The 11230-nt window shown below is 35.0% G+C and overlaps 1 long non-coding RNA gene across 1 annotated transcript in view; it reads right to left on the minus strand.

Moving 5' to 3' along the window:
- Positions 1–9955, minus strand: part of LOC109023183 (uncharacterized) — a 72953-nt gene extending 62998 nt beyond the window's left edge. Inside the window, exon 1 of the long non-coding RNA XR_010130736.1 lies at positions 9844–9955. This is a non-coding gene — a long non-coding RNA (uncharacterized lncRNA). The remainder of the gene's footprint in view (positions 1–9843) is intronic.
- Positions 9956–11230: the final 1275 nt, after the last annotated feature.

Consider the following 11230-nt stretch of genomic DNA (forward strand, 5'->3'; position numbering starts at 1 on the left):
TCAAAATATCAAACTCTATGGTGCTTAAAGTACAAAATTAATATTAAAACAGCACCAGTTTGATTACAAAACCTTTAGCACTGGCATTAGCCAATGCAGACACCTAAAATGAACAATACTAACAATAAATAGCAACAGTGATACAATTATAGCAGAGATTTAAAATGCTAAGAAAAAACTAAGAACAAAGTTAGCCAATGAATATAAACTTTTAATTAAAAGACTTACTAGAAGAGGACAACTTGCAAATATATTTCATAAAAGACCTATAACCATTAGAGAAATTGAATTGGTCTACACCAGTATTTCTCAACTTTGTTACCATTGATGATTTGGACTAATAATTGTTTGTTTTCAGAAGCTGTCCTATACACTGTGGGATATTGAGCAGTGTATCTGGTCCCTATTCACTAGATGTCTGTAGCAACCTCACAGTTGTGATAATTTTGTCTCCAATTCTCACGGATGACTGAGGGGTTCAAGACTTCAGTGGAGGAAGTAACAGCAGATGTGGTGGAGATAGCAAGAGAACTGAATTACAAGTGGAGCCTGAAGATGGGACTGAATTGCTGCAATCTAATGGTCAAACATGAATGGATGAAGAGTTGCTTCTTTTGGATGAGCAGTGAAAGTTGCTTCTTGAGAAGGAATCTACTCTTGGTGAAGATGCTGTGAACGTTGTTGAAATGACAAGAAAGGATTTAGAGTATTCCATAAACTTAGTCGGTAAATCACCAGCAGGGTTTGAGAGGATTGACTCCAGTTTTGAAAAAAGTTCTACTGTGAGTAAAATGCTTTCAAACAGCATCACATGCTACAGAGAAATCTTTTGAGAAAGGTAGAGTCCATTTACATGGCAAAATTCATTGTTGTGTTATTTTAAGAAATGACCACAGCCACTCCATCCTTCAGCAATCACTATCCTGATTTGTCAGCAACCATCAACACTGACGTAGGATCCTCCACCAGCAAAACGATTACAGCTTGCCTAAGGCTCAGATGATTATTAGCACTTTTTCGTATATGCATTGTTTTTTCAGATATGTTATTTCACACTTAGACTATAGTATAGTGTAATCATAACTTTTATATGCACTGGGAATCCAAAAAACTCTTGTAACTCACTTTACTGTGATATTTGGTCTACTGTGGTGGTCTGGTACCAAACTTGCAGTATCTCTGAGGTGTGCCTGTACAGGTTCTCCAAAACCACAAATTAACAAATAATCTCCTCCTTTAAAAATGTGTCCCTGAGACTCAAGAGAGAATTTATTTTATGCGATGGGCCTTACATTAATGTGAAAATTACATAAGGGCAGAATGAGAAGTAGGTATGATTTCTTAAAATGGAAGAAAAATTCTTAATATTAGAAAACTGATTCTTTAAACACTTATACACTGCTAGTGGGAATGTAAATTAGTTCAGGCACTACAGAAAGTAGTACGGAGATTTCTCAAAGAACTTAGAACAAAAGTACCATTCAACCAGCAATCCCATTACTGGGTATATACCAAAAGAATATAAATCGTTCTACCATAAAGACACATGCGCACATATGTTCACTGCAGCACATTCACAATAGCAGAGATATAGACTCAACCTAGATGCCCATCAATGGTGGACTGGATAAAGAAAACATCGTACATATTCACTATGCCATACTATGTACTCTTTTGTAACGTACTCTTTTGTACACTGAAAGAATCAGGTATTTTTTCAAATGTTATTTTAGTTTTGGGGGTACAGGTTGTCAATTGCATGTCATGTAGATGCCATACTATGCAGCCACACAAAAAATGAAATCGTGTCCTTTGCAGCAACATAGATGCAGCTGGTGACATCATCCTAAGCAAATTAATGTGAGAACAGAAACCAGATCCCTCAAGTTCTCACTTATAAGTGGTAGCTAAACATTGAGTACATGTGAGACAAAGAAGGGAACAATAAACAATGGGGGCTACTTGAGGATGGAGGATGGGAGGAAGGTGAGGGTCAAAAAACTACCTATCGGGTACTATGCTCACTACCTGAGTGATGAAATCACCAGACCCCAGTGACATGTTATTTACACTAATGACATGCAATTTGACAACCTGTACCCCCAAAACTAAAATAACATTTGAAAAAATACCTGATTCAGTGTACAAAAGAGTACATTACAACTGAACTGAGAGCATCCTAGGAATTCAAGAATGAGCATTAGAAAAGAATATGATTTTAATTTATCATGTTGATACTGCTACAGAGGCATTACAGAAGCATGGATGAATCTAATGAACATAATATTGAGCAAAGAAGTCATAAGCACATAAGTAAATATGGTATCCCATTTGCTATAAATTTCAAAAACAGACAAAACTAGCATATAATGTTAGAAGAGTAGTGATTCTTGGCAGATGCAGGTAGTGGATAGTGAAACAGAAAGGGCATGAGATATTTTATTGTCCTCTGCTCTTATGTTTATTAGGTCTTTCCTTACCTTTGAAGTGCTACTGCTTGCCTAGGTGTAAGGCTATCAATTTACCTCTGAGTTCTGTTTTATCTACATCTCATAAGTTTTATGATGCTATGTCATCATTCATATTCAGCTCAAAATACTTTACATTTCTGAATTTAAGTTCTCTTTGACTCATGAATTATTTACAAGTATATCGTATGATTTCCAGGGAGTTTTTCTAGTTGTCTTCTTGTTATTTATTCTAGTAATATGATCATGGTCATATAACATCATCTGTGTTATCTTAATCTTTTCAAATTCATTGAGGTTTTGTTTGTGGCAGCAAATGGACAATTTTGGTAAATGTTTCATGTGTGTTTGAAAAAAATGTGAATTCTGTCATTATTCATTGCAGCTTTCTATATATGTCTGTCAATCAGGATAAATTTGTTAATTGTGTTGCTCAGCATGCTATATGCTTAATATTTTTTGCCTTATTAGCCATTGAGAGAGGTATGTTAACATCTCCCAATATAATAGTAGATTTGCTAATTTATCCTCTTAGTTTTGTCGACTTTTGTAAGTTTTGAAAATATGTTTTTGGTAATGTACAGATTTAAGACTGTGATATTTTCTTGTTGGATTAGCCCCTATATTGTTATGAATATCTCTCCTCAGCTCTACCAACTCTTGCTTTTAAGATTGTCTGATAGTATTGCTAGACCTACTTAATTTTGTTTAGGATTTTTATGATACTTTTTTTTTGCATTTGGTTATTTTAACTTCTCTGTGTTCTTAAATTAAGGATGTTTATCTTAATGCAAATCAAAACCACAATGAGATACCATCTCATGCCAGTCAGAATGGTGACTATTAAAAAATCAAGAAATAACAGATGCTGGCAAAGTTGCAGAGAAAAACGAATGCTTTTACACTGTCAGTAGGAATGTAAAATAGTTTAACCATTATGGAAGACAGTGTGGTGACTCCTCAAAGATCAAAGTTCTAGAAACAGAAATACTATTTGACCTAGCAATCCCATTACTATGTATATAATCAAGGGAATATAAATTATTCTATTATAAAGATACATGCACATGTTATATTCATTGCAGCACTATTTCCAACAGCAAAGACATGGAATCAACCCAAATACCCATCAATGGTAGACTGGATAAAGAAAATGTGGTACATATACAATACGGAATACTACACAGTCATAAAACGTATGAGACCATGTCCTTTGCAGGGACATGGGTGGAGCTGGAAGCAGTTATCCTCAGCAAACTAATGCAGGAACTGAAAAGCAAACACCACATGTTCTCACTTATAAGTGGGAGCTGAACGATAAGAACACATGGACACATGTTGGGAAACAACACAAACTGGGGCCTGTCTGGGCAGAAAGTGGGGAGGAAGAGCATCAGGAAAAATAGCTAACTGATGCTGGACTTAATACCTAGGCAATGGGTGGATCTGTGCAACAAATCACCATGGCACACGTTTACCTATGTAACAAACCTGCACATCCTGCACATGTACCCAGGAACTTAAAATGAAAGTTGATTTAAAAAAAAAGAATGTTTCTCTTATAAGAATACTACAGTCATTTTTTTTAATCCAACCTGAACAGTCTTTATTTAGACTATGTCATCCATCTACATAAAATATAATTACATGTTGGTCTATATCTACACACTTAATTATTTGTTTTGTGTTTAGTTCAACAACTTTATGTTTCCTTTTGCTTTCTTAACTTCTTTTGGATAAGATCAAATATTTCTATTTGTTCTTTTGTTTCTTTCAAGTAGTGTGATTATTTGGGTTTTGTTTTTTACTACTCATATAGCGTATATGCTAGATACTACAACATAAATCATTGACTTATTATAATCTAATAAAATTTGTATTCCTACTACTTTCTTGATACTACCTGGAAACACAGTACTTGTAAATTATATTGACCTTTCTTATCTTTTATATTATTAGAATCATGCTTTTTAGTTCTACATATAATTTAACCCACAAGATATTACTATTATTTTTCAGTAGTCTGTAGAATTTAATATTTGCCTGTATGTTTCTCTTGCCTTGTGTTCTTTATTCTCTTATACAGCACTTCCACATTTCCATCTAGATCATTTCTCCCTTGAAAAGTGTGTCTATTAGTGCTGGTCTGCTAATAATAAATTGCCTGTTTTATTTGTTTCAAAATTTATTTTACCGTGTTTATTGAGTAACATATTTTGGGATAGAAACCTTAGCTGAGAGTTTTTTCTAGAAATATCATTTAAATTTTTTCTGATTTGAATAATTTATGTTAAGACATCAGCTATCAGTCTAGTGTTCCTTTGAAAGCCACGTCCTTTTTTGTTTGTTTTTCTGAATGTTTCTCTCTTCTGTGCCTTTGATTCTCAACAATTTTACTATGATGGATCTTGGTATGGTTTTCTTTGTATTTGTCCTGCCTGGGATTTGCTAAGTTTTTGGAATAGGTTAATATCTTTCACCAAATCTGGAAAATTCTTTATTGTTTGTTCTCTGAATATTGCCTCTGACACAGAAAGAGACTAATCTCTCTTTCCGGAATTCCAATTATAATTATATTAAGGCTTTTAATATGTCCATGTGTCTCTTATGCTATTATTTTTTTTTATTTTGCTTTCTATTCTGTTTTCTCTGCATTCAGTATTTTCTATTGACTCATCTTTGAATTAATTCATCCTGCCTTTTGCTTTGTGCAATTGACTATTAAACTCATCTCTTGAGTTATTCAGTTCTATATAATATTTTTTAAATTATGAGTTAATTTGTACATCTTATTGATTGCTATTTTTATCTTTTACACTGATTTTTGTTCATATATGTCTCAATTTTTAATATTTCCATCACAATTAGCTTAAAAGTCTTTGGCAACTTTTATATCTAGATCACATGTAGGTCTGCTTCTGGCATCTGAATTTTACTTTTATTATTAATATAATGCAAATCTTTCTCCTATTTCTCCCATTTCTCAGGAAAGAAGCTCAACTCCACAGAGAATTACATAGCATTGGTCATTCACAGAAAAGTAATTTGAAAGCACTTATGGCCATTAATAAGCAAATTTTCATTCATCTCATCATAGCTAGATAAAATGTACTATTTTGTATCTTTAAAAGAGTGGTTAAGATATACGATGAAATCTATTAAATGCCTTTCAGACATATACAATAATCCCATTAACTTTGAACTTAGAAATTCTATTAGAGTTGTCAAATCACTGATACTTACTACCACAAGGATTCAAATGGAACCCCAGTGATGTTGCATCAATAGTATATTTTCCTACATGATTGAGAGCAAATTCTTGTCAATAAAGATGCTCTAGTTTAGGTATTGTTAGAGCTCCATGTGTACGGTAAAACCTACACACAATTTATCACTTTGAAAGTTATAGATTTTATATAGTTCATGGAATGCACAGGTGACAAAGATAACAGTAAATTTCACAAAATTTAAGTAAAATGACTGTGTATGACTCAGATATGTCTCCCTTTTGAGACAAATGGCATATTTGTAAAAGGGAAGAATTTCTAGTGCACAAATAGGTGTTTAAGAATTTTGATCAGTATTGCCTAATTAATTGCTCCATTTGTTATTTAAAAAAAATAGTAGTAGGCTCCAACTTACCCAAAACAAGTACCTGGTTTACAAGGTGACACCAATTCACTTCAAAGCAATTCTGATCATATACAATTTGTCCATGTAGAATGATATTTTAAATATCCAATTCTACATATATTGTAGTAAAAGCCAGAAACTTGGTGGACAAAACTATCTGTAAGAAGATCTTGGTGTATAGCCATTTAGAATCACAAAGTACTTTGTTTTGATGACATTCTAAATATCCAGTTCTACATATATTGTAGTAAAAGCCACAAACTTGGTGAACGAAACTATCTGTAAGAAGATCTTGGTGTATAGCCATTTAGAATCACAAAGTACTTTGAGATAGATGGAGAAATTAAAATATAGACTAAAAACGGCAAATGATACAGAAAATATCTACATGCTAATAAAATGTCCACGTTTATTCAGACTCAAATAAAGCAAATATTGGTCACCTTATTTTCAAATATATATTCCACAATTGTGGGAGAACCTGGAGAAGTAAAGACTGGATATGGGAGACAGAGGTTCACAGAGAGTCACTAACAAAACAGTCTGCTAAGCCAAGTACTTCTAAGCATGAGTGGGTCCACCAAGGGGAAGGTTATGGGGAAATCTATGAGAACTTGTGTATTTTGTACAGCTATCACCTCCATGAGTCCACAGCTATACATGTGGTAGTAGCCATGCACCCACCCTGTTAGTTAATGGGGACAATAATTGAAAAGACCTGCTCAGTTAGCAGGAGAAAGAAAAGACAAGCTACAACTTAGCCGGCCCACCTGTGTCTGTCTGCAAGGACATCTAACCACAGAATGACCTTTGGAGAGTTTCACACCCACGTTCAGAGCGTTTAACCTCCACCTTCCCAACTTTGCATAAGTTCCTTTTTTTGCCAATTCTTAACCAGACTCATAAGCAGAAGGGGATTCTGGAAATGTAGTTCCCAGATTAATCAAGAGGCAAAATATGCCAAAGTACCTAACAAAGTTAAGTGCCTCTGTCTTACATAAAATTATAAACATATTCTCATTTATAATTTATATTATTGCTTCAAATAAAATTAAGCAATAATTTCTTACAGTTTTATTTTTAAAAAAGAAACAAGGGATAGGATATAGCCTTTCCATTGACGTAAATTTCAAAACTTACAAATTTTAGACCCTCTTCCAAAATAAAAATACTGCCACTTACCATATGATAGAAAAGCAAAATTTGTATCTATATTTATGTTACCCTGAGAAAATCAAAGTTAATTTTAGTTCGATTATTAGTTTTGTAACTTCTTTCTTACTCTAGAAATTAATTTGTTATATATCATTAATCAATAATATATAAGTAGGAGAGTATGTATTTCGTAATGTTTAGCACATAAGTATAAGATATTAACTTAGCCTCTTGGAGAAAATCTTGTTGAATTTTAGAACTACCTTATGACTTTGATTGACCTTAACTCTTTTTTACTTCTTCGACAAAACACATCTAACTGAATTGTTTGTATTGAAATTCACAGAAAGTAATAAGCTAAAATACTTCATTTTGAGTCCAGAAAATGTGTCAATTTAAAAGATCTCATCAGGCACATTTGACACATTGTTGCTGCACACACTTGCACCCTTTTTGTTCACATTTTGTTTGAGTTCAAGGAAAGGAAAAGAGAAAAACCCATATACCTTGTTGCTCTGTGAATTCTCCAGCCTGCAAGTGTCTGAGAAGCTGCCAGAACCTTTTATTTGTTTTGTAATCTTTAAGCTCTTTAAAAGGACCTTGACATTCTGCTTACCTTCTTCATTTCAGCTACCTATTAAACATCAGCGTTTAATGATTTTCTAACTATAACTGTAAAATTGCTTTGCTCATCCTTCTGATGTCACAGCCTTTATAACACAATTCTTCCCCTTCTTTATTTGCTCTAGGGTGACATTCAGAGTACGAACATCAAAATCCTTTTTTGTTTTCTATTCCATTCCCTGGACACATAGCACTCCTTCCAGAATCCTTATGTTCCCTCAGATTCACAAAACTGCCCCCTGACTGTACGTCATTACCCACAAAAAAAAAGTCATTTGGTGAGCTGATTTTCTCTCTCATGCACAGCGCATACAAAGCACCTCATTATATCTCGGTATGGCCTAGTAAACTGCAGAGACGTGGTGGCCACTGAGGAGCCTCTGCACTTCACAGTCCCTGATGAAGAAAGAGCCTCTGCACTTTCTTCATCCTTTCACGTGCACTTCCTTAAGGAAAATAATCTCTAAGATGAAGAAGTCTTGCAGGCAACTGAAATTGAACTCCCTTTCTCCCCATATTCTCACTCCTATAACCCGCCTTCTCAGTCCCTTTCTGCATTCATCCAACACCCCCTTCCTGAAATTATTCTCACACAGATTTCTTACTCATTCATTGAACCTCTAAAGGAAATTGTTAGTATTTAGTAAGCTCTTTTCATATATTTCTCATCCTCCCTGGGAAAAGATTTTATTGATCCATGAATGTCATGACATTTCCAAGATGATGACAGTTATAGAATTTTTAACATGAGCAAGGCTTGGTTTGGGAAGAGACAGAAGACAGATGGGGAACTGGTGTTGTCACATATTATGTACCACAGAATATGGGGGTATCAGAGAGCACATGTGAATATGTCAGCAAGATTCAGTAACAGATTAACACCTGAAAATAAAACTGAGCTAAGAATGAAGCAGTGAGGAGACAGGGTATTTATTCTTAAGAGAAAACTAAAACAACCATTAAAATTGCAGGTGAAACTTTGGATTTGGAACTGACATTTTATGTCAATAAGCAATAATTATGGTGGAATGTGTTTCCATACTGCATGTAAGTAATTTGTACATGGATAAATATTTTGTATTATTACTCAATGAGAGACCTATTATTATTTTTCCATGTAATAAGAAAAAATGGTATTTGTAAGTAAGGCCAGTGGAATTGTCTATTAAATTATGAGAAAGAGATATTCATTTAGGATAGTTTGGTGTCTATGATAAATGAGGAAAGAGAGAGGAAAGAAGAGTGAGGTTCTGGGAGATAGGAAGTTAACTCAAGATATTGGAAGGGGATTGAAAAATTGGGGACTATAAAACCAGTAAAACATAAGAAGGGAAACTTGCTTTTATAAAGAATGATTATTTTTTTGTTTTGATTTCCATGAAGTACATGAAAATAAAATTTTTCTTGACTGTAGTTCACCCAAAGGTTTACTGACCTTAGCTTTACAGCATTTGGATAAAGAGCGTATAAAACGCCTATCATTCACAGGCCTGAGGAGCAAGAATTCTTCCTAGGATAATAACTCAGGTGTCTGCCATTGACAAAAGTTGGCTGCTAGATTTCTTTGCAATGCAGTTTAGTTAAGTGATTCTGCAAATTATCTGTGCCTGCTATGTCTATCAGTAAGGCATTCTCACACAAGTGTAATTTTCAGTGAATAAGCAGTCTTGGCAATCAAGTAAAAAAGAAAAAAGCAGGAGGAGAGGGGAGGGCAGAAGCAAAGAATGCCACTCTAATCAATTCTGCCTTGGAGCGGAGACTCCTACCTAAATAACATGAGAGTTAATCAGCATTTTGTATGTGGTATGTAGAAAAAAATTGTCAATTTTTTATTGCAGTATAGATACAAAAGTAATGTTTCCATTACTGATTGGCTTCAGACAGTGAATATGTTCCATCGCAATGTAGTCACCACAGCTATTTCATTTAATACTATCTTTTATTTTGAAGTAAAAGAACATACCTTATGAGGGGCCGGGCGCGGTGGCTCACGCCTGTAATCCCAGCACTTTGGGAGGCCAAGGCGGGCGGATCACGAGGTCAGGAGATCCAGACCATCCTGGCTAACACGGTGAAACTCCCGTCTCTACTAAAAACACAAAAAATTAGCTGGGCGTGGTGTCGGGCGCCTGTAGTCCCAGCTGCTCGGGAGGCTGACGCAGGAGAATGGCATCAACCCAGGAGGCGGAGCTTGCAGTGAGCGGAGATCACGCCACTGCACTCCAGCCTGGGCGAGAGAGCGAGACTCCGTCTCAAAAAAAAAAAAAAAAAAAAAAACAACTAACATACCTTATGAGATACCATAACAAAATATCATTTTAATATTCAGCCTTCTCAGTTTTTTTCCTTTCAAATTATAGGTCTAAGGAGAACTTCCTTGTGAAGCAACCAAGAATTGTCTTGAGACAATAACATTCTAGAATTAGGTTTTGGGAGAGAGTGTCAAAATCTCATTCTAATGGTAGGTAGTTATGAGAGAATTGTTCATGTCATCCTACAAATATACAGTGAGCATAGATTATATTCTAGACAATATTATATTGTTTGGTCATATGCACAGATGACTAAGGCTGGCTTCTAGACTTCAAGAGATGATAATATAGTTGGCTTTGTCCGAGGACCATTAGAATTGCCCTGCCTTCTTTTTAGTCCATCGTTATATGTACAGATAATTTATCTGGCAAATTATAAGACACAGGAGCAGATATTTTCCATTGAATTTCCCTGATGTAAGTATCAAAGTATTAATATGAGCTTGAAAAAGTCATATTGCAAAATTGCAAGTGAATTATTTCTAGGAAATTCACGCCTGCAAAAAGGATACTTACTGTCCAAGTGGTAGCTCTTTAGTAAACTCTACACATTTGATTTCTTAGAGTTATTTATTAATCCAAATCCACTTTCTTACCAACCCCCAGGCTGAACAATTTTATCTGGGAAGAGATGTGGCCAACTTTCTAGGGCTGACTTTGATCCAGTAGAACATGTCTTTTACAAGCATTTACTTTACCAACTGGGAGCTCAGTACCCTCCACTATGAAAAACACCCAGGCAAGTCCAAGGTAAAATTACAGCTCTCACCTGCTAGGACAAAAACGGTAGAGATGGTCAACATAATCAGGCCAATCCAGCAATTTCTAGAGCAAGATATCCACTCTTTGAACTTCTATGTGTTTCAACATCCCCAGGACTCCCATTGTTCAGACTGCCTGTGTGTGGGGTGGCAGAGGTGGAGGGACTGCCTGGCTTATTTAAGCACATGTTGACCAGACATCTATACAGAGCAGAATTGTTCTTACATCAGAAACAAAAACTTTAGTAATTCTAGTTTAAACGCGATTGAGCCGAAT

Source organism: Gorilla gorilla, chromosome 15 (assembly GCF_029281585.2).
Source record: "Gorilla gorilla gorilla isolate KB3781 chromosome 15, NHGRI_mGorGor1-v2.1_pri, whole genome shotgun sequence".
In the NCBI taxonomy this organism is placed as follows: Eukaryota; Metazoa; Chordata; class Mammalia; order Primates; family Hominidae; genus Gorilla; species Gorilla gorilla.